Source organism: Callospermophilus lateralis, unplaced genomic scaffold (genome assembly GCF_048772815.1).
Source record: "Callospermophilus lateralis isolate mCalLat2 unplaced genomic scaffold, mCalLat2.hap1 Scaffold_121, whole genome shotgun sequence".
NCBI classification, from domain to species: Eukaryota; Metazoa; Chordata; class Mammalia; order Rodentia; family Sciuridae; genus Callospermophilus; species Callospermophilus lateralis.
Window position 1 is genome coordinate 996280 of NW_027512399.1, and position 27987 is coordinate 1024266.

Genomic DNA, 27987 nt, shown 5'->3' on the forward strand with positions numbered 1-27987 from the left:
CTAGCACTCGGGGAATTTCTTCAGGTGCAAATGGATTCCATGCTTGGGTTTGAGGATAATGTGGTTTGAGAAGACAGGAGGCCTGGTGAGGTCTGGAGTCACTTTGAAGTGGAGCAGAATCAAGGCAATGGCCACCTTTAACTCCAGCATGGCAAACTGCTCCCCGATGCAGTTCCTGAAGATACAGAGGAAGAGAAAGTGATGCTTGGAGCAATAATATTCCACCTGACTCTAATAAATTCCTAGAATCACAAGTCTAAAGTTTATAGTAAAGTAACATTTTCACACTAAGTGCCACTGAAACTTTTGGACTCTAGCCTTACGTTGTTCCCTATAAGAAGATGAATGGGAGGCTCCAACAGGATGTCTTCCCTACATAAGATGGCAGTTGGAATTACCTACAGAACTGTTTCTTCTGCATTGATGATGGACTCCTTGGAGCAATAGTTTACATTGTATGGTCTCTTTTTGAGGCATGTGAAGATAATTGTGTTATCCTTTGTGAAACTAACTGATCTTTTCAGAGGTTTTTTGTAAAAACCAATATCTGCCTCATGAGACAATGAGGTTCCATGGAAGAATTTATAGAGCTGAGGGTCTAAAGGAAGTGACTCCTAACTGAACATTTTTGTATATTTTCAGCAACTTCATATTGTCCTCACCTTGGTCCAGATGAGAATGGTAAGAAGGCATAAGGGTGTCTCTGATCAGAATTCTCCTTTGTAAATCTCAGTGGGTCAAAGATCTGCAATAAGAAGACAATCCCACAACCATCCCCAAAACAATATTAACATATTTCTTAAAGTTACCACATACTGCTCAACAGAAACAACGTAAACCTCACATGCAATTTAAAATGCCTTGGTAGGCACCTTTTAAAAAGATGAAATTACTCTTTAGAGTAGAATTTATTTAACCCCCAAATTCTATTGTTCCAAAATATAATTAGTATAAATAATTATCAAGGAAATACTTCACATTGTTTTGGTACTATGTCTTTAAAGTACATATCTCAATCCTGATTAGCCACGTTCAAGTGTGCAGTAGCTCAGTGAAGGCTAGGAGCTGCTTCCCTCACAATGCACCTCTAGACCTGCAGACTTTGGCTACCAATTGACTTGTCTGCTAGTCAGAGTAAAGGGGAAGCAAAAATATGACAAGTGGCATTATTCTTACTTTGGAAGTGAGAATGCACTCATGTAGAAGTCAAAGCCACATAATTCCATAGTTATTAATTACCAGGACAGGTAGACCAGGTTAGAGCTGAAACCCTGATGGCATATGTAAAGATAGGACTGGTACTTGAGTACTTGAGTTTCAAAAATATTGAATCAAGGAACTCAATGCTGCAACACATCTCCTCTTCGCCTGTCTAGATCCCCTCTCTCTCTCTCTCTCTCTCTCTCTCTCTCTCTATTTCCCAGACTATTCTGGGCCCCAGGAAGCTGACACACATGGTTTTCCATTGGATTTGGACAATAATAGACACTGATAAGGGCTCTGGAGAGTGGGAGGATAGAGTTCCCTGTATTTACTCCCTGGCTCCTCTCTGCCTGCTGCCTCAGCTTGGCTGCATCTCTACCACAGCTCCTATCTGATGGCCTTTCCCCTTGAAGTTCATTCTCTCCAGGTTCTATAACCCTCCCTCCTGGGTATCATCAGGCCTAGAAGAGATAAACACTTCTGGCAGATGTCCTAATTTGCTTTTCCTAAACCCCGCCCACATTCTCATAATAGTTCCTTACAACACATGACATCCAACTTGAGTGTGTCATTGATTTTCTGCTAGGATCTATATTGTTCTGTCCTGCAAAAGAGAGCCTGAGTTTCCTGAATAACTCTATTGTCAGGCCTCAGTCTTGGAGATATCTAAGTAAATGCTTGGTAGAGCTTTACAGGGAAATGGCTGAAATAGAAATTACAGCAATTTAGAGGAGATTGTGTGACATTATGTCAATCTGTTCATTCAAAGCAAAGGTAAAGCAGGAGTGGGGAAAGAGGGTAAGTTCCCATTAGTGGTCAAGTTCTATTCATTTTGGAGTTTTATGTCTATTTTTGATTGCTTTCAGCTATTTGCTTAAACTGTAGAGCCACGTTCATGCTCAGCTGCCCCCAAATAAATTGGGTAGCGTTTGTACTCTGAAGTATGTCTGTTGGAAGAGAATCATACCTTTGGGCTTTTCCAGACAGCAGGGTTGTGATGAAGACCCCAAATACTGAGAACCACGGTGATTCCTGAGTCAGGAGGGAAATAAAGAAGAATACAGGAGAAAGAAAAAACTGGACTACTGCTATACTGTTCCTCTGAAAGATTTTTATTCTGGAAGGAGAGCTAGCTCCTGGCAGAGCTGTGTGGCAGAGTTGATGCCACCAGAGAGGGACACAGGGAAAGAGGAGACTTGGATTTATACTCTAGTTTTCAGGGCAATGATTTACTTAATTCATGATTTATTCTAGGGAGCTCTTGGTGTCATATCGAAGTGCTAAACTATGCTTATGTTTTTTTCCACATTTGGAAATTACTTAAATGTCTGTAAATGGAATATGTTGCACCCACTAGCAACAACTTGGGTATGTTAAGAACAGAACTATAATTGTATCATGCAGATCCAGTGGCCAATTTTTGTTGATGCAGTTCAGACATGGAAAATGGGGAATTTTGGCAAATGTTCATATAGTTTGGGGATAAAAAAGACAAAGGAGAATTTGAGACTTATTTTGTTACTAGAAATAAGTCTGGTAAATTAATTCTGGATCTATCAAACAAGTTACAGGACAAGTTGTAGGTGTTTGCCACAAGCAATCCCGTTGACTAGCTTCCTAAGGCAGTTAGTGGGGCACTAAAGCAGACAGTGAAAGAGTGTCCTGTGTGATCCCACTGCATCTTTCATGCCTGGCCCAGAAACCTAAACTTGAAGTATGGGGCCTCTGCATGAGTTCTAGTTTTGCTTCTATCAATTAACCCCATCTGTACATTGGCGTTCTCCCAGTGGGTTATTGGTGACATCAAAAGTATTTTAAAGTGTTTTTAAAACTGTAAAACACTGTAGAAGTGTCTGTTAAGATCACATTCCAAGGGGTGAAAATGAGAAAATGTTTGAAGGCCCTATATATATGAAGTGTTTCAAACTTAGGGTGATATTATGATGATGAAGCAAAAAAATAAATCCCTCTGAGTCTCTCAGAATAAGATAATGATGCTCAACTCCCACGAAGTCTCATCTGGGTCTCAAACTCAGCCTAACAAATATTATCTTAGAAACAACACCTTACAATGGGAGAAAGCCTGGGCTGGATTCTGGAAATGTAGGTTATGAGCTTAGCTTTGCAGTACTGGCTGCGTGCCTTGGGAGAGTCACTGAAACTGAAATCTGACCAAGGAATTATCCTCCGAGCTATTGATAGATGCCTAACCATAAGCCAGAGGCCCTGAGGGTAGAAACCCACCAATCATTGTCATTGTGGTCCCCAAGATCCCATGGTCTCTAGGAACTGCTTAGGAAAAGAATACAAAGACCTGCCGGCAAGGAGCGTCCATCTGGGAAGGTAAGGGGCTTGCTGAGTTCTCTGGAAATGGACGGGACTGGAGGAATCAATCGGAACATCTCCTTGATGCACATTGTGGTGTATGACATCTCACCCAGCTGGTCCCTGTGAGGACGAGGGAGGGAGGGAAGGGTCTCAGACTTCATATCTGGTTGTAAATAATGATATTTTCCTATCTTTTGTTTGTTCCTAATACACACTACTCTCAGGTTAAAGTTATTTGTCATAGGTTTATGTATAAGATCATTAAAATGGGACTTTCTACCTCAGGATCAAGTGAGGTAGAGGAAAAAAAGAGGGGCCACGTACCCTCATTATATAATAAGGTGTTTATCTAACAGCAAAAGGCTTGCCAAGGAGATTTCTGAAAACCAATTTTGCAACCCTTAGCTCATCATATTGGCCATTTGGTAATGTGAAATTCTAGTTTTAGTTTTGAACATTTTCTTTTTTTTTATTAGTTGTTCAAAACATTACAAAGCTCTTGACTAGTTTTGAACATTTTCCTTAAGCTTAGGATTAAAAAAAAAAGAGTAATTCTTCTTACCCTGGCAAGAATGTATAAGGAATAACTAAGGATTGAGGAGAAAAGGCTAGAGAAGTTTAAGGGAGAAAAAAACATCCTTTAGAGAGAATTGTTGGAATACTGGAGGGCCATGGAGAATGGAAGAGGGTGCTGGCCCATCTCCAACACACAAAGGGAAGCTTCACTAGGGCAACTCAGATGGTCTGATGAGTGCTCGCTGGTGTCTGGGGAGCACAGGACTGATAGGAGAGGCTCAGAATGGACAGAGAGGCAGGGGAGAGCAGCTGCACTGTAGAAATGTTCCAATGTGTCCTATGGACCAACAAACCGACCAGAGGGAGGGAGGGAGAGCTCCAGATTCAGCTGGAGAAAGGCTCTGCCCAGGACCAGAATTCCCTGGGAATCATAGAGTCTACAAGAGACCCACAGATGTGAGAGAAAGGGAAACATTAAATATCCACCAACCCCACTGAACAGATCACAGTAGTTACAGACCTTTCCCCTTCTTTCCTCCCCAGCCCCAATCCTTCCTGGAAGAGTCAGAAAGAGCAGCTTCCGGGTAGGGGAGGAGCTGATCAGTAAGTGTTAAGGTCTGTAAACAAGTCAGATTGGCACCTGTTATTTTGCCAGAGAAATGTTAGAGTCTGTAAACAAGTCTGCAGGGTGCCTGGCAAAAATACCAGAGGGAGTGGTTTGTGAAGTAACAAAAGTGAGCCATTAAGTGTGGAGATTCCTTATTGGTTGACTGCTGTATCTATTTTATGCTAATTAGAAAGGCTGTGTAAAATGTATAAATACCGCTCTTATTCTACAATAAACGGTCCTGCTGTATCAACGTACACAAGTTATTCGTCACCCCCCCCCCTCGTTATTTTGCTGCAGCCAGACTGCGGCAAGTAAGGACAAGACAGCAATAAAGTCCTCATTCTCTATTGGCTTCCAGGCCCAAAGAAGTGCCAAACTGGGATGGAGGGAGATGCTCCAAGGGGATGAGTATTTGAAGGTCTCACTATTATATGGGGCTGGACAGTTCAATCTTGGACATGAGACTACTCTTGTGATTGGATGAAACCTCTATGCGATCTCAGGATTCTGTCCTGGAGATGAAAGAACTTGCTCCATAGAGCAAGTTTGAAGTGTCACCAGAAGAATAAAGTTGTATTTTTAATTTGCATTCTAATTAGTCAGTTTGGTTCAAAAGTAACAACTGCAAATATTTAGTCTAGTCTTTTTATTGTATTTGTATTTTCTTTTCTTTTTTTAAGTATATTTTTAGTTGTCAATGGACCTTTATTTTATTTATTTATATATGGTGCGAAAATCAAACCCCGTGCCTCACACATGCTAAGCAAGCACTCTGCTACTGAGGTACAACCCCAGCCCGTATTTTCTTTTCTTATTACTTACTGTGAATGCAGAATTTGTCCATTTGGTAATATGAAATTTTAGTTTTGAACTCCTTCCTTAAGCTTAGGATAAAAAAATAATTCTTACACTGGCACTTTGTATAATTAAGAATAAAAATTTCGCCCACCTCATGATGGTGCAAAAAAACCCAAAAAAAACTAGGAAAGAATTTTAATCAACATAGAAATGATCTGACAAGGAGCCAAATGGAAAAACTTGAGACAACTATCCAGCTTTCCCAGAAATTGCTTTTTGCAGAATGATTGCAGCACCTGTCTAGAGGAAATGTAAATTCTCAGAATACCACATCCCAATGTCATTATTATAAATACATGTGACAGTAAAAAAATACATTTTGTTCTTTGTAATATTTTTGCCCTTTGTCTCATTAAAATAATTGACAATTAACACATCATCTAGACTTTGTTTTCTCAGCCAGCAGAGAGTTACTTACTATTTTCCCATTTAGGCCAAACAAGAATGAGAAATGGTGATATTTTAGTTGTGTAGGTATTTACCCTAGTGAAGGTTAAAATATCTAAGGCATGTTGGAAAGTGATATTCACTGTTATTATATCAATGAATAAATAAAGAATGATTACTCAGCAGGATAGGAGAATAGGAAGTTCCCACAGCCATTCACAGGCAAAAGTGCTGCAGTATTCCACAGCCATTCACAGACAAAAGTGCTTTGTGAAAAGTATTGCCTTATCTGATGACCACCATAAAGTTTACTAATCAAAACAGCATGGCACCTTCTCAAAAACCAATAGAACAGGTTAAAAAGCCCAGAAATATATCTACATATTTATGGACAAGTATTCTTCAGCAAAGATGCCAGGAACACACGGTGGAGAAATGGCAGAAATGGTATTGAGAAAACCAGATGTGCACATGCAGAAGAATAAAATTAGACTTTTATCTCACCCCATGTAAAAAAAAATCAACTCAAAATGGATTAAAGACTTAAATTTAAAACCTGAAACCCTGAAACTATAAGACTACTAAAAAAACAAAAGGGAGAAGCTTCTTGACATGTCTTGACAACATTTTTTAAAAATATAGTTTTCTAAACACAGACAACAAAAGCAAAATCAGACAAATGAGTTTGCACCAACCAAAAAGCTTATGCAAAACAAAGGAAATAATCAACAAGGTGAAGAGACAGCCTAAAAAATGGGAGACAATATTTACAAACCATATATATGATAAGGGAATAATATCCAAAATGTATAATAACTGACACAACTCAGTATCAAGAAAACAAATAATCCAATTAAAAAATGGGCAAAGAACCTGAATACACTATTTCTCAAAGACATACAAATGGCCACAGGCATACAAAAAACATTTTCAACATCACTAATCATCAGAGAAATGCAAATTAAAACCACATTGAGATATCACCTAACCATGTTAGAATGGCTATCATAAAATAAAAAAGAAAGATAAACATTGGTGGGGATGTGGAGAAAAGGGAACATTTGTACACTATCGGTGGCAATGAAAATTAATGCAGTCCTATAGGAAGAAGTACGAAAGTTCCATTAAAGATTGCAAATAGAATGACCATATGATCCAAAAATATCATTTCCAGATATACATCAAAAGGAAGCAAAATCAGTATGTCAAAGAGACATTCGCATTCCCATCTTCATTGCAGCATTATTCACAATAGCCCAGATATGGAGTCAACCTAAGTGTCCATCATCAGATGAATGGATAGAGAAAATGTGGCATACATACACAATAGGAAACCACCTAGCTCTTAAAAAGAAGGAAATCTTGGGCTGAGGTTGTAGCTCAGTGGTAGAGTGCTTGCCTTGCATGTGGAAGGCACTGGGTTCAATCCATGGCACCACATGAAAATAAAATAAAGGTATTGTGTCATCTACAATTAAAAGTACATTAAAAAAAGAAGAAAATCTTATCATTTGCAAAACATGGAAAAACTTGGAGGACATTATGCTAAGTGAAATAAAACAGGCACAGAAAGACAAAGACCATATGATCTCAATCACGTGAGGAATCTGAAGAAGTTGAATTCCTAGAAGCAGAGAGTAGAATGGTACTTCAGGGGTCTGAGGACTAGGAGATACTAGTCAAAGAATACAAAACTTTAGTTAGATAGGAGAAATAAATTCAGGAGATATACTGCACATCATGCAATTCTATTTTAGCATTGCAAGTACAACATACAATTTGTTGTATACTTGAAAACTGCTAAGTGGATAGGTTTGAAATGTCTCATCACCAAAAATAAGTATGTAAGTTAATAGATATATCCACTGTTTGATTTAGTTATCCCACAAGTTATACAAGTATCAAAACATCACGTGCATATTTGTCAGTTAAAAATGAGCTGGATGAGGTGGTGTATGCCTTAATCCCGGTAGTTTGGGAGGCTAAGCCAGGAGGATGGTGAGTTCAAAGCCAGCCTCAGCAAAAGTGAGGCACTAAGCAACTCAGTGAGACCCTATCTTTTAATAAAACACAAAAAATAAGGCTGGGGATGTGCTCAGTGGTTGAGTGCCGGAGTTCAATCCCTAGTACCCGCCCCTGCCCTGCAAAAAGTAAAAATGACTGTCTAATTTTGTATTTTATGCTATATAAATTAAGCCTTTAATTTGTGTTAAGAAATCATTATAATTCCTTATAAAATGATAGCTCTACTATACCTTTATTACTTCAAATTTTGCTTTACAAATATTTCAATTGAGCTGATCTTCTCATATCAAATACGATGTTTGTTTTCCTAGTCATGTGGCTCAGTGACCCTTAGAATTTCTATCTTTCTGCTCCTTTTCACCAGGCAGGATGAAGGGTGTGATTTATGTCAGAAACATGTTGTTTCTTTGCAAACAGCATATTTGAGGAGCAAATTCATAAGCTGGACTTTATTAATAACAAGATACGCTTAAATGTAGCAAAGCAGAGTTGAAGTTTTCCATGTGGTTAACTTCTAGTCATTCTAAGGAAATCACTTTGAGCCCCCATGCCAGGCTAGGTGCCTGTCTGGTGGATAGCACATATCTCTATTATTGTCCTTATCATGCTATATTTCAATTTGTTCTATGGAGGTCTGTGTCCACATTAGACTGTTAGCTCACTGAGGGCAGAACCCATATCATATCTTCCTACTGAATACCATGTTCAAAGTCCAAAGTCACCTTGAGAAATGAAACTGATGACAAGGGGATGGTTAGAGTGTCCACAATGAGCCTTAAATGATGCAGCTGTTCATTCAGCTCTCTCAGGAATCCCACTTGGGCCCAACCATTCAAATTCTAAATGCTAGCCTCCGGTCAGGTCCTCATTCCAATGTGCCAGAGATTGGGTGAAAGAAAGAAATGGGTCATTTTATACACCACTGAGTAGAAAAGCAATGACAATTTCTGGATGAATGAACTTTTGCAAAAGACAAGGCACTTACTTGGGGCTTTCTTGAGAAAGAACAGAGAAACAGCCTACCTCTTCTGCTTCCACATACACATATCATGAGTCACTGTCATTATTAAGGAACCAGGGCAAAAAATACCCCAAAATCCCAGGGGGAGAACTAGAATGAAATGATTAGAGAGGTAGATCTTACCAGGTGATGGAAGACCCGTCCCCTGGGATGCTCCTGATCTCTTCCCGGCATCTCTCCTGATGCTCAGGGTTCAGAGCCAGGCAGTAGAGGAGCCAGGAGAGGCTCACGGCCAAGGTGTCATGCCCAGCCAACATGAATGTGTTCACCTCGGACCGCAGGTCAGCATTGGAGAAGCTGTCTTCATTTTCAGCCTAGAATGTACAGTAGTTTACAGATCTTTGGAGACCCAATTAAAATTAATGGCTCTAGGGGGAAACTTAGAGATTTAAAAAAAAGTTTTAATTTTAATTCAGTTCAACAGATATATTCTATGAGTGACACCTCACTCAGAGCATAAAGGAGAACCAACATTAGATAGGAAAAGCAGACTGCAAAGTGCTTTCCACTCATCAGACCCAAGGAATTCTCTTCAGACTCCCAGATCTATCCAGATTTTCCAGTGCCAACTCCTTCTCTTTTTACATGCTCACTCATGTGACCCATTTTCCTTTGATTACCTAAACTCCATGTATCTATATAATCCCCAATCCTGTCAAATACATAATTTAGTCTTCAATGACCATGTCTAGTGACAGTTGCAGAATTCTATCCTTACCCCAAACTTCATGGAGCCAACCTCTCAATTCAAAGTACTGTTAAATTTATTGGATCAGCTTTGCTTTTTTCCCCACCCCATCCCCTCTTATCCACCGACACACATAGTTAACTGGATGATTAATTAGGCTAAGATATTTGGAAGATTTACCTGGGCAGAAAGGATAATATCCAGGAAATCCTGGTACTTATTCTTTTGAGTGTTATCCTGCTTCATTCCAGCCTTGAGGGTTTTTTTTTCTGTCCTGGATTACCTTTTCTGGGTAGAATAATATCTCTCCATTACTAAAGTGGCAGCAAAGTCAATCAAAGTCAAGTAAATTATAAAGTAAGTCAGGGCCCATGAATAACTTCAGATTTTGCTGGCTTTTCAGAGACCAGACTGGGTACATTACATTTAAGTTGATTAAATTTTCACAGATGATTTATTTTTCCATCAAATGGACAACTTTTGATCAAAGTTCCAAAATAAAATACAACAAACCAAAGACATAGTTTATATAGTAGGCAAGCAACTCCATTTTAGATTTAAATGATCAATCATTCTTCTCTTCCTCTAAAATCTCATCTTCTTGGAAATTATCAGATGAAATAGAAGATAGGCAAAACAATGGAAAAATGACCAAGAATAAACAAATAATTCTGCACCCTCAACATATGCATGTTTGAAGGGACCAAAAGGAAAAACACAAAAACATATGGAACAGAGCTATAATTAAAATGTAACCCAAGAAAAATTTCTAGAAATAAAAAATTGAAATCTATATATTAAAGGACTTAGTCTCTGCCTGAAAAAATTGGAACAGAATGACCAATTGTGATATATACCTAGTAAAAATATTTGACATTAAAGACAGAGGAAAAAAATCCTCAGAGACTTCTGACAAAAATATTAAATGAGTTTTAAGGAAGAGAAACTTGGGCTAGCTCAAACTTGAGACAAACAGTAAAGAAATCAAGACAATAGTAGAACATTTCCAAGAAACTCAAGGAAATGAAGTATGAGATAAATATTTTATATGTAGACAAACTGTCCTTCCAGTATCAAGGCTATAGAAAAAAATTTGTTTTAAACATGGAAGAACTCAGGGAATGTTGTGCTCATGAACCCATTCCGAGAAATCTACAGAGATGACTACTTCATTAAAAGTGAAGATGGTTGCTCAACTATGTCAATATACTTGAAGTCACTGAAGTGTACACTTGCAAAAGGTTAAGATGGCAAATGCTAAATTATATACATTTTACTACAATACAAAAACTTGCAAGCTAGACCTTTTAGAACAGTAAAAGGTTAAATAAAGAAAAGTAGGAGACTAAGGATTCTACAAAGGAAATAAATATTATGGTAGCCTCAGAACAAACACATAAACATATTTATACTCCATGTATGTATAATATGTCAAAATACACTCTTCTGTCATGGGTATCTAAAAAGAACAAATAAAAAATTAAAAAATATAGGGGCTGGGGATGTGGCCCAAGTGGTGGCACGCTTGCCTGGCATGCATGCGACCCTGGTTCGATCCTCAGCACCACATACAAACAAAGATGTTGTGTCCGCTGATAACTAAAAAATAAATATTAAAATTATAAAAAATAAAAAATATAAACAACTTAAATATCAAAGACAGTATATTTAAAAAGACCAAGATGACATGCTATATAAAGAAACTATATATAATGTCTCCCCAAAATTCATATCTACTAAGAGCTGTGAAGGTGGCCTTATTTCAAAAATATAGTCTTTGTGGAAGCAATCAAGTTATGATAAAGTTATACTGGATTAGAGTAGGACCTACCTCACTGACTTGTATTCTTAAAAGAAGAGAGGAATTTGGAAGCAGAGAGAAATCAACCATTTGAATACAGTCAGAAATAATAATGATGTATTTGCAAGCTGAGGAATGCCAAGGATCATCAGCAGACACTAGGAGGTAGAAGGAGAAGGCAAGAGCCTTCTCTAGAGCCTTCCCTGCCAATACTTTGTAGTTCTAGCCTCCAGAACTGTGATAGAGAAAAAGTCTCTTCTAAACATCTATTCTAGTTTGTGATCACTTGTTATGACAACTTTAATAAATAAATACAGTTATTATACCATAATACACACAATAATGATAACATAATTATATGACAGCATTGTGACCGTGCATAACAGTCATTTCAATGAATGAGAATGAGAATGATATGGTTATTGAAATAAAAAGATTTCAAAACTGGCTCATAAAATAAAATCCAACTATGTGCTGCATAGAAGAAACATACCTAAAACAAAGTAATTCTGAATGGCTAAACATAAAAGGATAGGTGAGATTATATCAGACAATCATAAATGACAAGAAAGCAGGGTTGTAATCTTGATATTGGACAAAGTAGAATTTGAACAAAACTTATTAAACAAGACTCAGCTTTTAGTACTAAAAGTCATGATATCACGAGACAATCGCTAAAAAGATATATACTTCAAATAACAGACCATTTTACCTTGTGCTTGCAGCGTTGGGTTCACCTCCTTCAGCTGGGGAGTGAGGGCTGAGGTTGTAAAATGCTTTGTATTTTACCCAGAGTTGCCTTTCCTCTGTTTCTATGCATTTTAGGCTTTTTGTCAGTCATTTATTGATTCCTGGAGTTTCTCTTCTTTCTCTCCTTGGAATAGTTTCCCCTTTGTTGCCTTGACTCTTGTGACTTGCCAAATTCCTCAAAGGGTTCTTCTACTAGGCCATTTTGTCTCATGCCCATCAGAACCAACTCTTTTATTACCTAAATAATCTATAATTACAACTCCCATCAGACAGCACAAAGATAAATCTGCCTGCATATGTTTAAGTCAAAGGCCTCCAGCGTAATAGGAAAATAACTTATATTTGCAGAAATATTTTTGAGTTACAATTGACTATTTCCTGCTACTCACGTATATTTTAAAACTCAAATAAAATGGAAATTAAATGTAACAAAATCGACTGAAATAGAAACAGAAAAACAAATTACTTTCATAGAAGAAATGGATAAAAATATGAAGGTGCTACCTACCTCTACACACACACACACACACACACACACACACACACACACATACATGGAGAAGGAGGAAAGAAACAGAAATATTTGAAGCAATAAATGACTGAGAACTTTCCAAAATTAATAACACCAAATCACAGATCCAAGGAACTCAGAGAATGCCATATAGGATGATATTAAAAAAATACACAGGGGGCTGGGGATGTGGCTCAAGTGGTAGCACGCTTGCCTAACATGCGTGTGGCCCAGGTTCGATCCTCAGCACCACATACAAAAACAAAGATGTTGTGTACGCCGAGACTAAAAAATAAATATTAAAAAAAGTTCTCTCTCTCTCTCTCTCTCTCTCACTCTCTCTTTAACAAAAAAAAAAAAATACACATTTGCACAGCATATTCAAACTGCACAAAACAAACAGGAAATCATTAAAGAAAACACAGGAAAAACACCTTATTTATAGAGGACCAAGCATAAGAATCACATTGGACTTCTTGTTAGAAACCATGCAAGCAAAAAGAAAGTGTAGTGAAATGTTTGAAGTGTTAAAAGAAAAAAAAAATCCCATTAACCTAGAATTTTGTACCTGGAGAAATCATCTTTAAAAATTAAAGAGAAATTTCTAAGGCATATAAAATTGAGTAAACTTGTTATAGTAGAAATATTTTGTAAGAAATGTTAAAAATAAGTTCTTCAGCAAGAAGGAAAATGATACAGACCAGAATTTCAGATCTGCACAAAGAAAGGAGCGTTAGGGGATAAGTGAAGGTAAAATGTAGGTCTTTTGATTTTCCTGTTTTTAACTGAGCTAACAGATTACAGTTTGTCTCAAGTAATTTCAGCAACAATATATTTAATGATTATATTTTCCAGATAAGTGGAATAAATGACAAATAATGCCATAGAAGGACAGGAGGGACAAGTCGGGAATACTCCGCCAGAAGGTGCTTGCACTACTAGTGAAGTAGTGTAGTGTTACTGGAAAGTAGACTTGGATTAACTGTGGATATGTATGGCCACTGACAAAAGCAAGATGTATGATTGATATGCTGACAGAGTAGAAAAAAATTGAGTCATAGAAAACACTGAATTAAAAACTACAGAAGGTGGGCTGGGGTTGTGGCTCAGTTGTAAAGCATTTACTTGGCATGTGTGAGGCACTGGATTTGATCCTCAGCACCACATTAAAAAAATAAATAAATGTAAAAAAATAACTTTATTAAAAATCCACAGAAGGTAGAAAAAGAATGGAAGACCAAAGAGCAAAGAACAAAAACAGTGAGTAGAAAGCAGTAATAAATCTGGTAGCTGCTAATCCACTATATATAACATTTATCTCTTTTAAGCACCAGTGATCTGAATGTACCAATTGAAAGACGGACTGTCAGAGTACATAAAAAATGAGACACAGCTATATGTTGCCTATAAGAAACTTACCTTAAATATAAACATTCATACAAATTAAAAGTAAAGGAATGAAGAAAGGTAAACCATAATAAATAAGCAAACGAAGACTGGAGTATTTATATTCATTCCAGGCAGAATAAACTTCAGAGCAAGGAAAGGTACCAGATAAAGAAGGTATTTTATAACGATAAAGAGGTTAATTCTCTAAGAGCACATGAAAAATCCTTAACGTGTATGCATAACAACAAGCATCCAAATATGAGAGGCAAAAACTGATAGAATATTTGGATACTTCATTGTCTCTCTATTATAAATCCAGTGTAGAAAAATCAGGAAGCAGACAGTTAAAACCAACAACATCATCTATCAACTGAATCTAATTGACATATGTGGAATACTTCACCCAATAAAGAAACAACCCAGATGAAATGGACCAAATCCTGGAAAGATAAAATCTTCAAAAAACTCACACGAGAGACAGATTAAAATAGGTCTGTATCCACTAAAGAAACTAAATCAATCATTAAGAACCTTCCAGAACAGGAAAAAAAAAAACAGGCCCAGATAATCTCACTAGTGAACTCTACCAAACATTTAAGGAAGAAATCAAATAAATTCTATAAGTGTCTTCCATAAAATAGAAGTAGAATACTTTAACTCATTTTATGAAGCCAGCATTACCTTCATACCTAAATAAGACAGAGATATTACAAGAAAGCCACAGACTGATATCTCTCATGCACATAGATGCAAAAATTCAACAAAAGTGGTATTTACTCCAGGTGGGCAAGACTGGTTCAATATTTGAAAATCAATCAATGTAACTTATTAATTAACAGTGTAAAGAAGAAAGAGTACGATTATATCAGTAAATACAGAAAAGCCATTTGTCAAAATTTAACACTTATTCATGTTTAAAAGAAATCCCAGCAAATTGGGAACAGAAGGAAAACTTCCTCACCTTGACAAAGAATATCTACAAAACCCCTATAGTGTATATCATAGATAATGATGAGAAACTTGATATTTTCAATAAAGTCAGGAATAAAACAATGTCGTCTCCTCTCACCACTCTTATTCAACATCTTTCTGGAAATCCTTGCTGATACAATAAGACAAAGTAATATAAAGTATATAAATTAGGAAAGAATAAACAAAACTATGTTTATCCACAGATGATATGATAGTAGAAAAATCTCCAAGATTCAACAAAAAACACCTGAAACTAGTAAGTAATTATGACAAGGTTGTAGGATATGAAGTTAATAAATAGAAGTGATTTTTTATATACTACCAACAAACATGGCATTTGAAATAAAAAACAGAATATTATGTACATTAGTTCTGAAAAACATAATACTTAGTATAAATGCAACAAAAGATGTGCAAATCCATTATGAGGAATGCTTTAAAAACCTGAGGAAAAAAATAAAATTTATCTAGATAAATGAAAAAATATTCCATGTATGTATATAGATAGGAAGACTCAATATTGTCAAGATGTCACTTCTTTTTCCCTACTTGATTTTTAGATTCAACATACTCACAATTAAAATCCCCAACAGGTTATTTAAAAAAAATTTTGGGGGGCTACCAGGGATTGAACTCAGGGGCAATCAACCACTAAGCCACACCTCCAGCCCTATTTTGTATTTTATTTAGAGACAGGGTCTCACAGAGTGCTCAGCAACTCGATAAGTTGCTGAGACTGCCTTGAACTTGCAATCCTCTTGCGTCAGCATCCTAAGTTACTGGGACTATGGCATGCATCACCATACACAACTGAAAATGTCTTGTTTTTAAAGTTTTCAACAACCTGGACACTTAATATTTTCTCTAATACTTTTGATTTTGTTTTTTCATCATAATTATACATAATGAAAATGTAAAGAATCATCTAAGTCATATGTAGCTGTCCTCAAATCCACTCCTATTTACTCCAATGAATCATATAAAAGTTAATACTTTCTGTGATCCATGATGCAAAAACATTTGAGGACTATTGCTATAAAGATGTAATGCCCACTTGTATCTTAAATTGTTTCTAACCTGCTTCACTGAATGTCCTCCTTATAGTATCTATGTGTATATGTAAGTGTGAATATTCATGTATTGGTGAGTCTTGAAAGTTTCCTGGGGGCAAAGATATTTGATAAGTAACTATACTTTATATTTAATATTTATACAGTGCCAGGTATCATCCCAAGTCTTTTACATTTATTAGCACACTCATCATCACCAGAAACCTATGAGATAGGTTTATTTTTAAATCACCATTTTTCATATGCCTTTGAAACAAAGCAGTAACTGTCCAAAGTCATGCTGCTAGTTAATGATGGAGCCCATGAGGGATAAATTTCTGGGTGAGTATTCTCTATTATGATACTTATGAAAAGTAATGTTGAATTGCTTAAAAATTTATTCTATTTTAATTTTTGAGTTTACACTTTGCTAACATAAACATATTTTTGAATCAAGCTTCTTTTGAGTGCATTTCCATGTCTACTCTTTCTCCCACCCATTCCTACATTGCATGAGTACTTTTAACTTATAATTATTACTGCAATAATTGCACAAAGCTATATGTTATATATGTTTTGAAATCTTAAGTGTCCACTTATTGTTTTTGTATTAATAACTGTACATAATAAAAATTGCATAACATAACAAGAATACTGAGAAGACTAATTACTACTATGGATGTAGCAAATTCTTCTAAAGGACTCAAACTGTATTTCATTTGAGCAGTGTCCATATAAAAGCTCCATTAAGAACAATAATTTTTTTCTGTTCACACTGAGGCTTATCTCTCTTGATAGCCACAATACAATTAATGGTGATATATGGACTTGGGCAAATCAAATCCAAGAAATACCCATGTATTTACCTGTGTGTTGATGTAGCACTTTGCTTAACTCTTGGAAGAGGTGGCCATTAGGGCTGAATTTGAAAATTATGTCATGGTGGTGCCAGAAATTGTACATGCGATAAAATATAATTTTGCCGAGTTCAACCGTTGCTTTTACATAAGGATCAAGGGAGCTAGAAAATAAAGTTAGGACACTGTGTCAATAATTGACTTAGATAATGATGAACAAATATCTGTTTTGCTCTCCTGTCACTGACCCATTTATCTGGCAGTTGGTTTCCTGGCTGAAAGCACATTTCAAGATTATGTCCAGGGCCATCAAGTTGATGTGTTCAAAAACCTCCACGGCTGTGTCCTGAGTGCTGCAAATCTTCTCCCACTTAGCCTGGCAGAGGAGGTCAAGATCAACATCATCACTATCATCAAAATGCCTTCATTTGCAGTCTCCTCCCTGACCTTGCCCTTATAACGCAAGAGACACAATCTTTGACCCCTCAGGAACCAAAGTTAAGAAAGCAAATAAGCCATGTACTTATTTTGGGCTTGAAGAAGAAAAATATGTGCCTAGCTGAGTGATAAAGAACATATAATAAACTGCATATCTGATAAATGGTCCTTCAAGTGTTACTACTTCCACATAGATCAGAGTTCTATAGAATAGGCATCGCTAGTGCAGGCCCCATAAGTACAAAGAGTTTGTTCCTTCACTTTCAGTTCCCAGCTTGCTAGACACCCTGCCACTACTCTCAACCACCGTAACTGCACTTAAAAGATACTTGCAACATTTTAAAAAAACATTTTATATTCAGAAACTGGTCTAGGGAGAAGCTGGGCAGGAAGCTGGCTCCAGCCAGGTGCAGCCCGTGCCCACCTGACTTCCCCCACAAAAGAGACCTATATACACTGCTTGAAATGCTTTTCCTGACTTTCTTAAACTGGCACAGAGTCCCCAGTTGTATATGAAATTGTCAATATAAATATTCTTTGTGTAAAAATGCAAATAAGTGGAAATGTTTAAGTTTAAGTCAACCTGCATTTGTTGAGCATCTACAAGTGCCAAGCTAGGTCCCAAGGACTAGGAGTCTGAATAAAAGGTAAAGTTTGAAAACCTTATACCAAAGTGTCAATTGTTTAGTCAAGTAGCTTGAATCTGAATTAGCTACTTTAAAAATATTTTATTTTAGTTAATTTCAATTAGTTGAATCTATTCATGGGGCTCAATGTGATATTTCAACACATGCATACAGTGTGCACATTGAGCACAAATGTTACATTTAGAAGAGATGAGAGCAAGAGCAGTCTTTGAAGCTCAGTGCCCTCTGGAACCGTTCTGCAGGGGGAGGAAGTATGAGAGGAACTCATGGAAATGGACTGAGAAACAGGAAAAGCAGAAAGAGCTCCTAGAATTGGAGGTTAAAATTGTGTTGGTCATTGAGCAGCACCAGAGTTGGAAGAGGGTGCCCTCTTCTCTCTCTAACTCTGTACCTGATAGTCTTTGGGTCTTTGTCTCAAGACCTCACCAATGACTTCACCACCATCCAGGCAGGGGTTAAATGGGGTTCTGTGAACTTGGCTGAGAAGCCAGTAGAGGAACCAGGAATAGTGATTCCTTGGGAACAGAAATGATTTTGGAGATGATGGTGAAGGGAATTTGGCTTTTTGGTGTTTGAAGTATTTTCGATGAAACTGTATTAGTGAATTATTCATCCAATTAAAAGAAATACAATTTAAAAATTAAAAGCTTTTTAAAAGTAGAGCTTGGGCACAGCTAAGTATAAATCAGAGACCATCCCAGGAATGTTCCTCTGCAAAGACCTCCTTCCCCTTTGGGGTGTAGGTCACCTCATAGTGATCCTTCACTATCTACAAGGGGAAACTCATATCTGGGATTTCAATGAAGACATTTAATCCTCTGATCAGTTCTTTATGGCCCTCATACAAATCCATTCCAACCTACAAACCTTTTTTCCATGCTGAACAGCTCCATCTAGAACTCTCTCAATCATATTATCTACATATACACATCCAATTTATATTTCATGGTAAATTTTAGTCTCCTCTGGAATCAGAAGCTGCCATAGCTGGTCTTGGCTTTCTTACTTGTCACCTACAGCACTTACTGCATGAATATCACTAGTTGGTACTTGGTGTATTGCTATAGAATCTCAGAATATATCTAAGACAGAAGACTAAATCTTCTCATTATTATTTTAATCGCCCAAAGAAAATAGCAAAAGCTTAGACAAACGTCTGCTTTTCAGTGGGTACTTATACATAGATTAATTTCAGAAATTGACTTTTGATTTTCACTATCCATGAAACGTATGCCTAATACAATTTCAGTTGGAAGCCCCTTGCAATGCAACAGAGCGTCACTTTCCCACCCTACTTACCAACATCGTGTTAACAGAATGGGCCATCATATCGACATATGTTTTCAGGATATCACAATGGAATCCAGGAGTCAGTAGGCGACGATGCTGGAACCACTTGGGCCCATCTAGATTCAAGAGTCCTTTTCCTTGAGAAATAAAAGACATAAATGCATGCCACTTATTAGATCAGAGGAAAAGGAAAGATAAAGAATAGCATTCGGTGAAATAGTGGAATATCAAAGAAGGGCTCCTAGGTTAAGATGGTATTGAGTTTTGTTGCTTATATCTGGGATGGATGAATTTAACATCCTGAGTTTCAAAGTCTGATGAGATGAGAGTGGTAATAAATACTAAAATCACTATGTAGTAATTGAGGAAGTTGATTAAACTTTCTGAGGCTTAGTTTTTTAAAATAATAAATTATGATAATAAATACCAATCTTACTGTGTCATGCAGATTCTATGGAGATGTATAATAAGATACAAAACCTAGTCCTGCCCTGGCTCACAGTAGAAACACAACAAATATCCATCTCCTCTCCACTGTAAACCAATCCATAAATGACTGAAATACAAATTCACTAGGAACTCTATTTCCAGATACCACCCTCTTGAGCCCTGGTATGTGAATGACATACATGTAAACACTTATCAAGGCTAATACCCCACCATAATCTATTGCCAGAGTGTTCATTAAGGATTTATTTTTAAAAGGACCTTAAAGTCTGAATGACACTATTCATTGAGTGCTTAAAATATGCCAGGCTCATTATGCATAGTCTGGCTCTGGTTCAATGTTGGGCATTACATAAAGTGCTAGAAATACACATTAATTTGTCTCATAACAGCTATAACAGTGATTCTTATCCTCATTTTCAAAGATGAGGAAACTAAGGCATATGGAGATTAAATCACTTCCTTAAAATCACATTCAATTAGTCTACTGGTATGGGGGGCAGGATTCAAATCTAAGGAGATCTGGATCCAAAGCCTAGATCTTTCAATTAATTCTTTCCTGGTCTAGCACACACATCGATTATGTGACTAAAGAGCTTAATTTATTTGCTCATAGAATATTGCCAAACTGTACTTCAGAATAAAATTTATTGATTTGCATACAAAAAAAAAAGAAAAAAAATCCAAGGAAACAAGAGAGACCAACCGAGTCTCTCAGAGTAGGAATGGCGAAGCTACAATTTTAAAGAAGGAGAAGGTAATGTAGGTTAGATACACAAAAACAAAATATAGATATTCTGATTTAGTTTAAATTTATGTCTTGTTTGGAATATATTATATTATTTTCAGTTGCTTCATTCAAATTAGCAATGTCACGGATTAAAAAAAGCTTTATTAATATAAAGTGCTTAAAACAGTTCTTGGAATGTACCTGGTCAATGAATGTTGGCTAAAACAAATAATAAAAATGTGATGTCTCTATTAAAACAAAAAAGAAAGTGAGGAGACAGGTTCATCCCTAGATGCCTTGAAAATGGGACTTTGAGGAGAGAAATGGATAAGAAGGCTTTCCAGGAAGTTCTGAGTTGACCTTCAAGCTCCCTTGTGACCTTCCCCTAGACAACTCCCAGTATATATCAACCTTACTCTTAATACATTTGAGGTCAGATTTGAGTCTCTGAAATGCTCTACCATGCAAAGTGGACTTAGTGGGAAAGCGGGTTACAAGTTGGCACATACATACCAAGACACGGAGTCATGAACCTGTATGGGTACTGGGACTTGGGGTCTGCAGAGTCAAGAAAAGGAAACAAACAAAATACAGCATTAGAGGGAGCACTCATTACCAGTCAGTGAAGGTTTTTTTTTTTTTTTTTCCATTTGCTGTGTTCAGCACAAACAGGGAGCAAATGGGAGTCCTGGGAGGTGGGGGAAACACAGGTCTTGGTTCAGTACCAGAGAACAGCAAGTCCCGGGAGACACACAGATACCCAAACCCAGATTCTTCCCTCATTTTCACTTCCACCTGAAGAAACAGTGGTTTTCAGAGGATTGCCACATTTCCAGAACAGGAGTAGCACAACATATGTCCTTTGTGAAAGGTATATTAAATATGAGACACACCAGCAGTCACCATAGAGTGAGATACGAACGGCCCCTGTTGCTCTTGTGACACTGACATGGAGTTCCTTAAGAGCTGAACTTGAGACAAATCAGAGGAGAGGGATGGGAAACCTGGAGACTTTCAGGGAAAGGCTCTTTTCTTTTATAAGGTTTTACTAAGGATGAGGAATATGAAGAACAGAATAGAATATGAGTCACTTGTTTTGCAAAGTTGACAGAGCAAACACTGACCATGTTAGTTCTGTGCTATGCATAATTCACGGTGGAGGCCTTGAAAAGGGGTGGGTAGAGGAGGCAGCTGAATCATGGCCCCCAAAAGAACAGAGTTGAGTACATACATAAAGGTTAAAAAAAAAAAAAAAAACTGGATCATAATCAAGAGGTTGGGCTGGTAACAGAAAGATACAGATCCAGAATTACGTACTGAGCCTTCAGAGGCAGGGCTACTTCTGATTTCCCCCAGAGGCTTATGTTCAGGACAGATGGGAGTCTGGAGTATTGATGAAAGGGAAGTCACAAAAGTGAGAGGGGCAAAGGCCAGTCTGGTAATGACAGCTCAGCTTTAAAGGACTCTGGAGTTGGGAACTAGACTAGGGACTGAGAAGGACATAAGGAGTTCACTTGGTCAGAGTCCTGTCCCCTCTCCACACTTGCTCCAGGGTATCATAAAGACCCAATATTCCCTTTCCTCTGAATGGAGCCTCCGTTGCCATGGCTAATATCCAAAGCCTTCACAGTATACTGGGCCCATAGACCCTGGATTGGCCTATTTTGATCCCCAGCAAGCAGAAGAAATGTTAGAGTCTGTAAACAAGTCTGGATGGCTCCTGGCAAAATGCCAGAGGGAGTGGTTTGTGAAGTAACAAAAGCGAGCCATTAAGTGTGGAGATTCCTTATTGGTTGACTGCTGTATCTAGTTTATGCTAATTAAGATAAGCTGTGTAAAATGTATAAATATCTCGGTTGTCCTACAATAAACGGCTCCTATTCCTGCTGCATCAATGTACACAAGTTGTTCGTCACCCCCCCCCCCCGGTTACTTTGCCCAGCCAGCCGGGCTGCGACACAGAAAGAGGAGCTAGAAGCACACTTCCTGAAGGATCCCTTTCCATCCGTTGGTGCCCTGGTGCCCCTGGCCTCCACCTTGGCCCAGAGGAGCAACACGTGAAGAATTGGTTTAGGGTGCAGCAGTGTTCATACCGGTACTGGGAACCAGGCTGTCACCGCTTTGAATTCCACCCCTACCGGCCCTCACAGCCCTCGAGTTCAAGATGGGCACACTCAACCTGGGCAAGCCCAACCTGGGCAAGCCCCCCCCCCCCCCCAGTCTGGCCTGTCTTGTACATGCCCATCTGCCAAAGACGCCCACTTCCCCAGCCCAAGAAGCCCAGAAGCTTCTCCATTCAGGGCCAGGCCTGTGGGAACCTTCCAGAGAGTGCCCAGGAGAGTGTCCCAGCAGCAGCCTTTCCTGGGGAGCCCCACGGCTGGGGCCTTGGGGTATATAGCAAGGAACTAGAAGCCGCCTTGAAGAGACTTGCACATGACCTTCAAAACGGCCTTGAAGACGAAGACAAATGGGGTCCAAGAGATTTCTGAATGGATAGGGGTCTGCACCTGCCACATTCCACGGGTCTCACAGGTCCTCATTCTGGCCACTATTCCATCTAATTGTTGTCCCCACCTGTCATTTGAGTCACTTGGGAGTGTGTCTGGGTCTCTAGGAGTGGAATGGGGTTTCTGGGTGTATTCCCTTCGTACTTCCCCCCCACCCTGCAGGTGGACACCCTGCAGGTGGCTTGTGTCCTAACCATGGTTTTCCCTCATGAATAAAATCCTTTTTTTTTTTAAAGGCCCAGTACTAATCTCTGCTTCAGTTCCTGCTTGTGGGTCATGTCCATCTCACTCCTAGGAGGATTAGGTCCTTGAGATTTGCCCCTTGTCTTACCTGTTCTGCTCAGAAATGTCTTTGCATAGTCTGGGTCATAGATAAAGAAAAATGCCTGAAAGGGCCCAACCCAGCAAGGAAAGGCACAAGGATACTTTTCAACAGTCTCCTCAAGCTTCTCCATTTTATCTTCCTGAAGAAACTGCAGGGAAGAAAAGAAGAAAAAGAAAAAAGAAAGTAGAGGAAATTAGAGAACTGGCTGGACTTGTCCTGTCTCAATAACTTCCTTAACAGGATTGCAAAACTCAGGAAATAATACCAAGGATTGAGAAATGTTATGGCATCAAACTGAAAAGCTTCTGTACAGTGAAAGAAATAAGTGTGTGAAGAGAGAAACTATAGAATGGGAGAAAATCTTTGTCAGTTACTCTTCTGACAGGGGATAAATATCTAGAATATATAAAGAATTCAAAAAATCTAACATCTCCTGGAAAAAACCAAGTAACCCAATTAGTAAACAGACAAATGAATGAAACATATTCCTCAAACATCAGAAATAACAATGGACAAGAAATATATGAAAAAATGCTTGACATCCTTAGCCATCAGGGAAATACAAATCAAAACTTTATTGTAATTCCATCTCACTTCCATTAGAACTGCAATCATCAAGAATACCAATAATAATAATTGCTGGTGAGGAAGTGGCAAAAAGAACACTTACATTTTGTTGGTGGGATTGTAAATTAATATGTCCACTAAGGAAATTATTATGGGAGGCTCCATAATAATTTATTTCTAGTCAAAAGACTAGAAATAGAACCACCATATGGCCCAGCTATTTCACTGCTTGATATTTATCCAAAATAATTAAAGTAGCATACTATAGCTGTACATAGAAAGAAGTACATATATATGCCATATATATATATATATATATATATATATATATATATATATATATATGTAAAGAAATAAGTGCATATATATATACCATATATATGTATACCATTTTTTTAGCATTATAGTTATACATAGTAGTTGTGTTCATTTTGACAAAATCATACAAGCATGATATTTAATTTATTCCATTTCAATCCTTATTTCCCCCACTTTCCCTTCCATCCTCCCTTTCTCTATTTTCCTTCCTTTACTAATCTTCCTTTGCTTGTTTATTTATTTTTGATTGTTTGCTTTCTATATATTTATAAACATTTTTCTATAAATACTACACATACTATACTTGAAATTCACTGTGGTATATTTATACATGCACATAGCATAAACTTAACATCACTTGTTAAGTTTATTTTGCTTTTCCTCTCCTTTCCAGTCCTTCCTCCCTCCATCTCAATTTCCTTCTTCTTCTCCACTGATCTTCCCCATATCCTTATGATAGCTGATCCTTCCTTTTTTCCCCTTATTGTGTTCTAGCTTCCCTATGTGAAAGAAAACATTTGACCTTTGATTTTTCTGAATCTGGCTTATTTCACTTAGCATGATGTTCTCTAGTTCTATATATTTACTGGAAAATGCCATGATTGCATTCTTTTTTTATGGCTGAGTAAAATGTGTGTGTATGTGTGTGTACCACATTTTTTTTAATCCATTCGTCTATTGATAGCATCTGGACAGGTTCCATAATTTGGCTATTGTGAACTGTGTGGTTATAAACATTTATGTGGCTGTATCATATAGTATGCTGATTTTAGTTCTTTTGGATAAATACTAAGAATTGGGATAGCTGGGTTCCTTTCCTAGTTTTTTGAGGGGTCTCCATACTGCTTTTCAGCGTGGTTGTATTAATTTTCAGTCCTACCAACAATTGCATACTTACATTTATAGCATTGCAATTCACAACAGCCAAGTTAGGGAAGCAGCCTTAGTGTCCATCAATGGACAAGTGAATAAAGAACATGATATGGATACCCATGGAGTTACTCAGCCATGAGGTAAGATAAAATCATATCACTTATAAGAAGGAACTAGAAAACATTATGTGAAGTAAAATAAGCCAGACTCAGGAAGTCAAGGGCCATATGTTTGTTTTTTTTTTCTTTCTCACATGTGGAAGCTAGAGAGAGAGGAAAAAAAAGGGGGGAGAGGGGTGGGGTTGGAGTGGAGAGAAAATCTTATAAAAATAGGAGGAAGACCCTTAGGGTAGAAGAAAAGGATCAGGAAGAGGGAGGTACTGTGGAATGAAATTGATCAAATTTCATGCATGTATAAATATAACAGTATGAATCCCACTATTGGGCTGGGGATGTGGCTCAAGCGGTATCTTGCTCGCCTGGCATGCATGCGGCCTGGGTTCGATCCTCAGCACCACATACAAACAAAGATGTTGTGCCTGCTGAAAACTAAAATAAATAAATAAATAAATATTAAAATTCTCTCTCTATCTCTCTCTTTTTAAAAAAAAGAATCTCACTATTACAAATGATTATAATGCAGTAATAAAAAACTAAAGGAAAAGAAAAAGGAGTTGGGAGGGGATAGAAGAGAAAGAAAAGGAGAGAAGGTGACTATATGAGATGATGGAAATGCTAATTTGTTTGACTATATTAATTTCCTTACTATTCTTATGCCTATCAAGATAAATATACTAAAACATCATTTTATTAACCTTAAACATATACAACTAAAACTTGAAACAAAATAATCAGAAAATTATCAGCATTTTCAATAGTCATCTTGAAAGGTAGAGACAATGAAATAATGCCTTCAAAATTCTGAGAATAAACAATTTTTTCTTTTTTTCTTCTGGTACCAAGGATTGAACCCAGGGGGCTAAGCCACATCCCCAGCCCTTTTCTATATTTTATTTAGAGACAGGGTCTTGTTGATTGCTTAGGGCCTTGCTAAGTTGCTAAGGTTGGCTTTGAACTCATGATCCTCCTGCCTCATCCTCTGCAGCTGCTGGGATTACAGGTATGAGCCATCCCCCTGGCTTGGGAATAACCAATTTCTTTCTTCTTCTTTTTTTTTAAGTTGTAGATAGACACAATGCCTTTATTTTACTTTTATGTGGTCTGTGGATAGAACCCAGTGCCTCACACATGCTAGGCATGCGCTCTGCCACTGAGCCACAACGCCAGCCTTGAGAATAAATAATTTCTAAACAATTCTATACCTAGCCAAACTTAATTCCATTCATGTTTGAAATTAGAATGTTTATAGCCATTTAACAGCTCAAAAAAAAATTCTTCACTCATTCCCAAGAATCAAACCATAAAAATGATGAAATAAATAGGAAACAAAAGAAGCCATACTGACCAGGAAACATGAGATGTGACACAGGACAGCATCAATAGGAGGTCCTGGAACAACAGCTATGTACCAGGCCTAACTGGATTGGAGCAGGAGGAGAGGGCTGTGGGAGAAATGCCTCCAGAAAAGCATTTGGCCTGATAGATTACTTGGTATATTTTAATATTTGAAAATACTGAGATGTGTGTGATAGCCCTATTAAAACTATTTCCACAAAAAGCATAACAGATATTGAAAATCTAAGCACCTGGGAAACAGAGGAAGTTAGCCATACTATAGGGGAGGGAGCTCTAGTAGAAAAGGGTCAAAATCAGCCTGGACCATTTAGATCAGCAGTAAATAGCATTCACATAACCCAAATAATATAGAACACCAAAGAAAGAAACTGAAGAAGACATTAGAAGATGAAAACACTACATGCCCCACCCATCCTTTTAAGATTCTGCACAGCCCTTCACAGACATTCTTTCCTCTCCTAGGAATTCTCCAAGACTCCATGTGCCTCCACTGAAGCACTCTCTACTTTGTATTTTCATTTCTTTTGGTGGCCTAAGTCTGCACCTGACTTGGGCCCCTTGAAGGTAGGGACCCATTTTGTTTTTTGTAATTCTAGTATCTATCACACAAATGCCACTCAAAATTGGTTGAATTAAAAAAAATCAGGACTGGGAGCAGATTTAGAGAATATTTGATAAATTTCAATCAATCATATTTCTTAAGAGGTTGGTTGGGGTAGCTTCCTGCTTCACAAGAATCTTAGGAAAAGAAAGTTAATTTTCTTTGGTTAGAATGGATTAAAGGGTGCCAACCATTGTGTTTAGTGTGGCACATTTTATGCAATTAATAAGTATTGTTTATAATAACTATACTATTTTTTTTACTTTTATTTTTTTCATTAATTTTTATTGTTGGTTGTTCAAAACATTACATAGTTCTTGATATATCATATTTCACACTTTGATTCAAGTGAACATACTATTTTAAACAGTATATGTGGAAGGCATTTTATAATGTAGTAAATATATACACAGAAGCTCCCTCCCGACCCCCCACTATTTCTTCTCTAGTGACCTTTCCCTGTGGGGCTGCTGGAAGTCTCTAGAGTAATGAAAAGGTGCTGAGAGTCAAGGCTGAGCTGGGGGGTCCGTGCAGGACCGAGGGTCTGGAGATAGGAAAAGCAGCAGACGCCTCGCCATCCGCAGGCTGTCTCTGGCATCCGCCTATGACCCCTTCCCTTCCATCTACCTTCTGGTGCCCGTAGAACCAGTGCGTGGGAGGCACCGGGAAGGGGCGGAGGTCCCGCAGCAGTCGCTGCCTTCTTAGGTAGAGTTTGATGGCCTGCAGGAGTCCCAGGGCCAGGCAGAACACGAACGCCAGGTATAAAGGCCGCGCCCATCGCGTTTCCAGCCAGGAGGCCTCCAT

General features: G+C 37.8%; 1 pseudogene; it reads right to left on the reverse strand.

Annotated features, from left to right (window-relative positions):
- On the reverse strand, positions 1-27987 carry LOC143387176 (cytochrome P450 4X1-like; annotated as a pseudogene).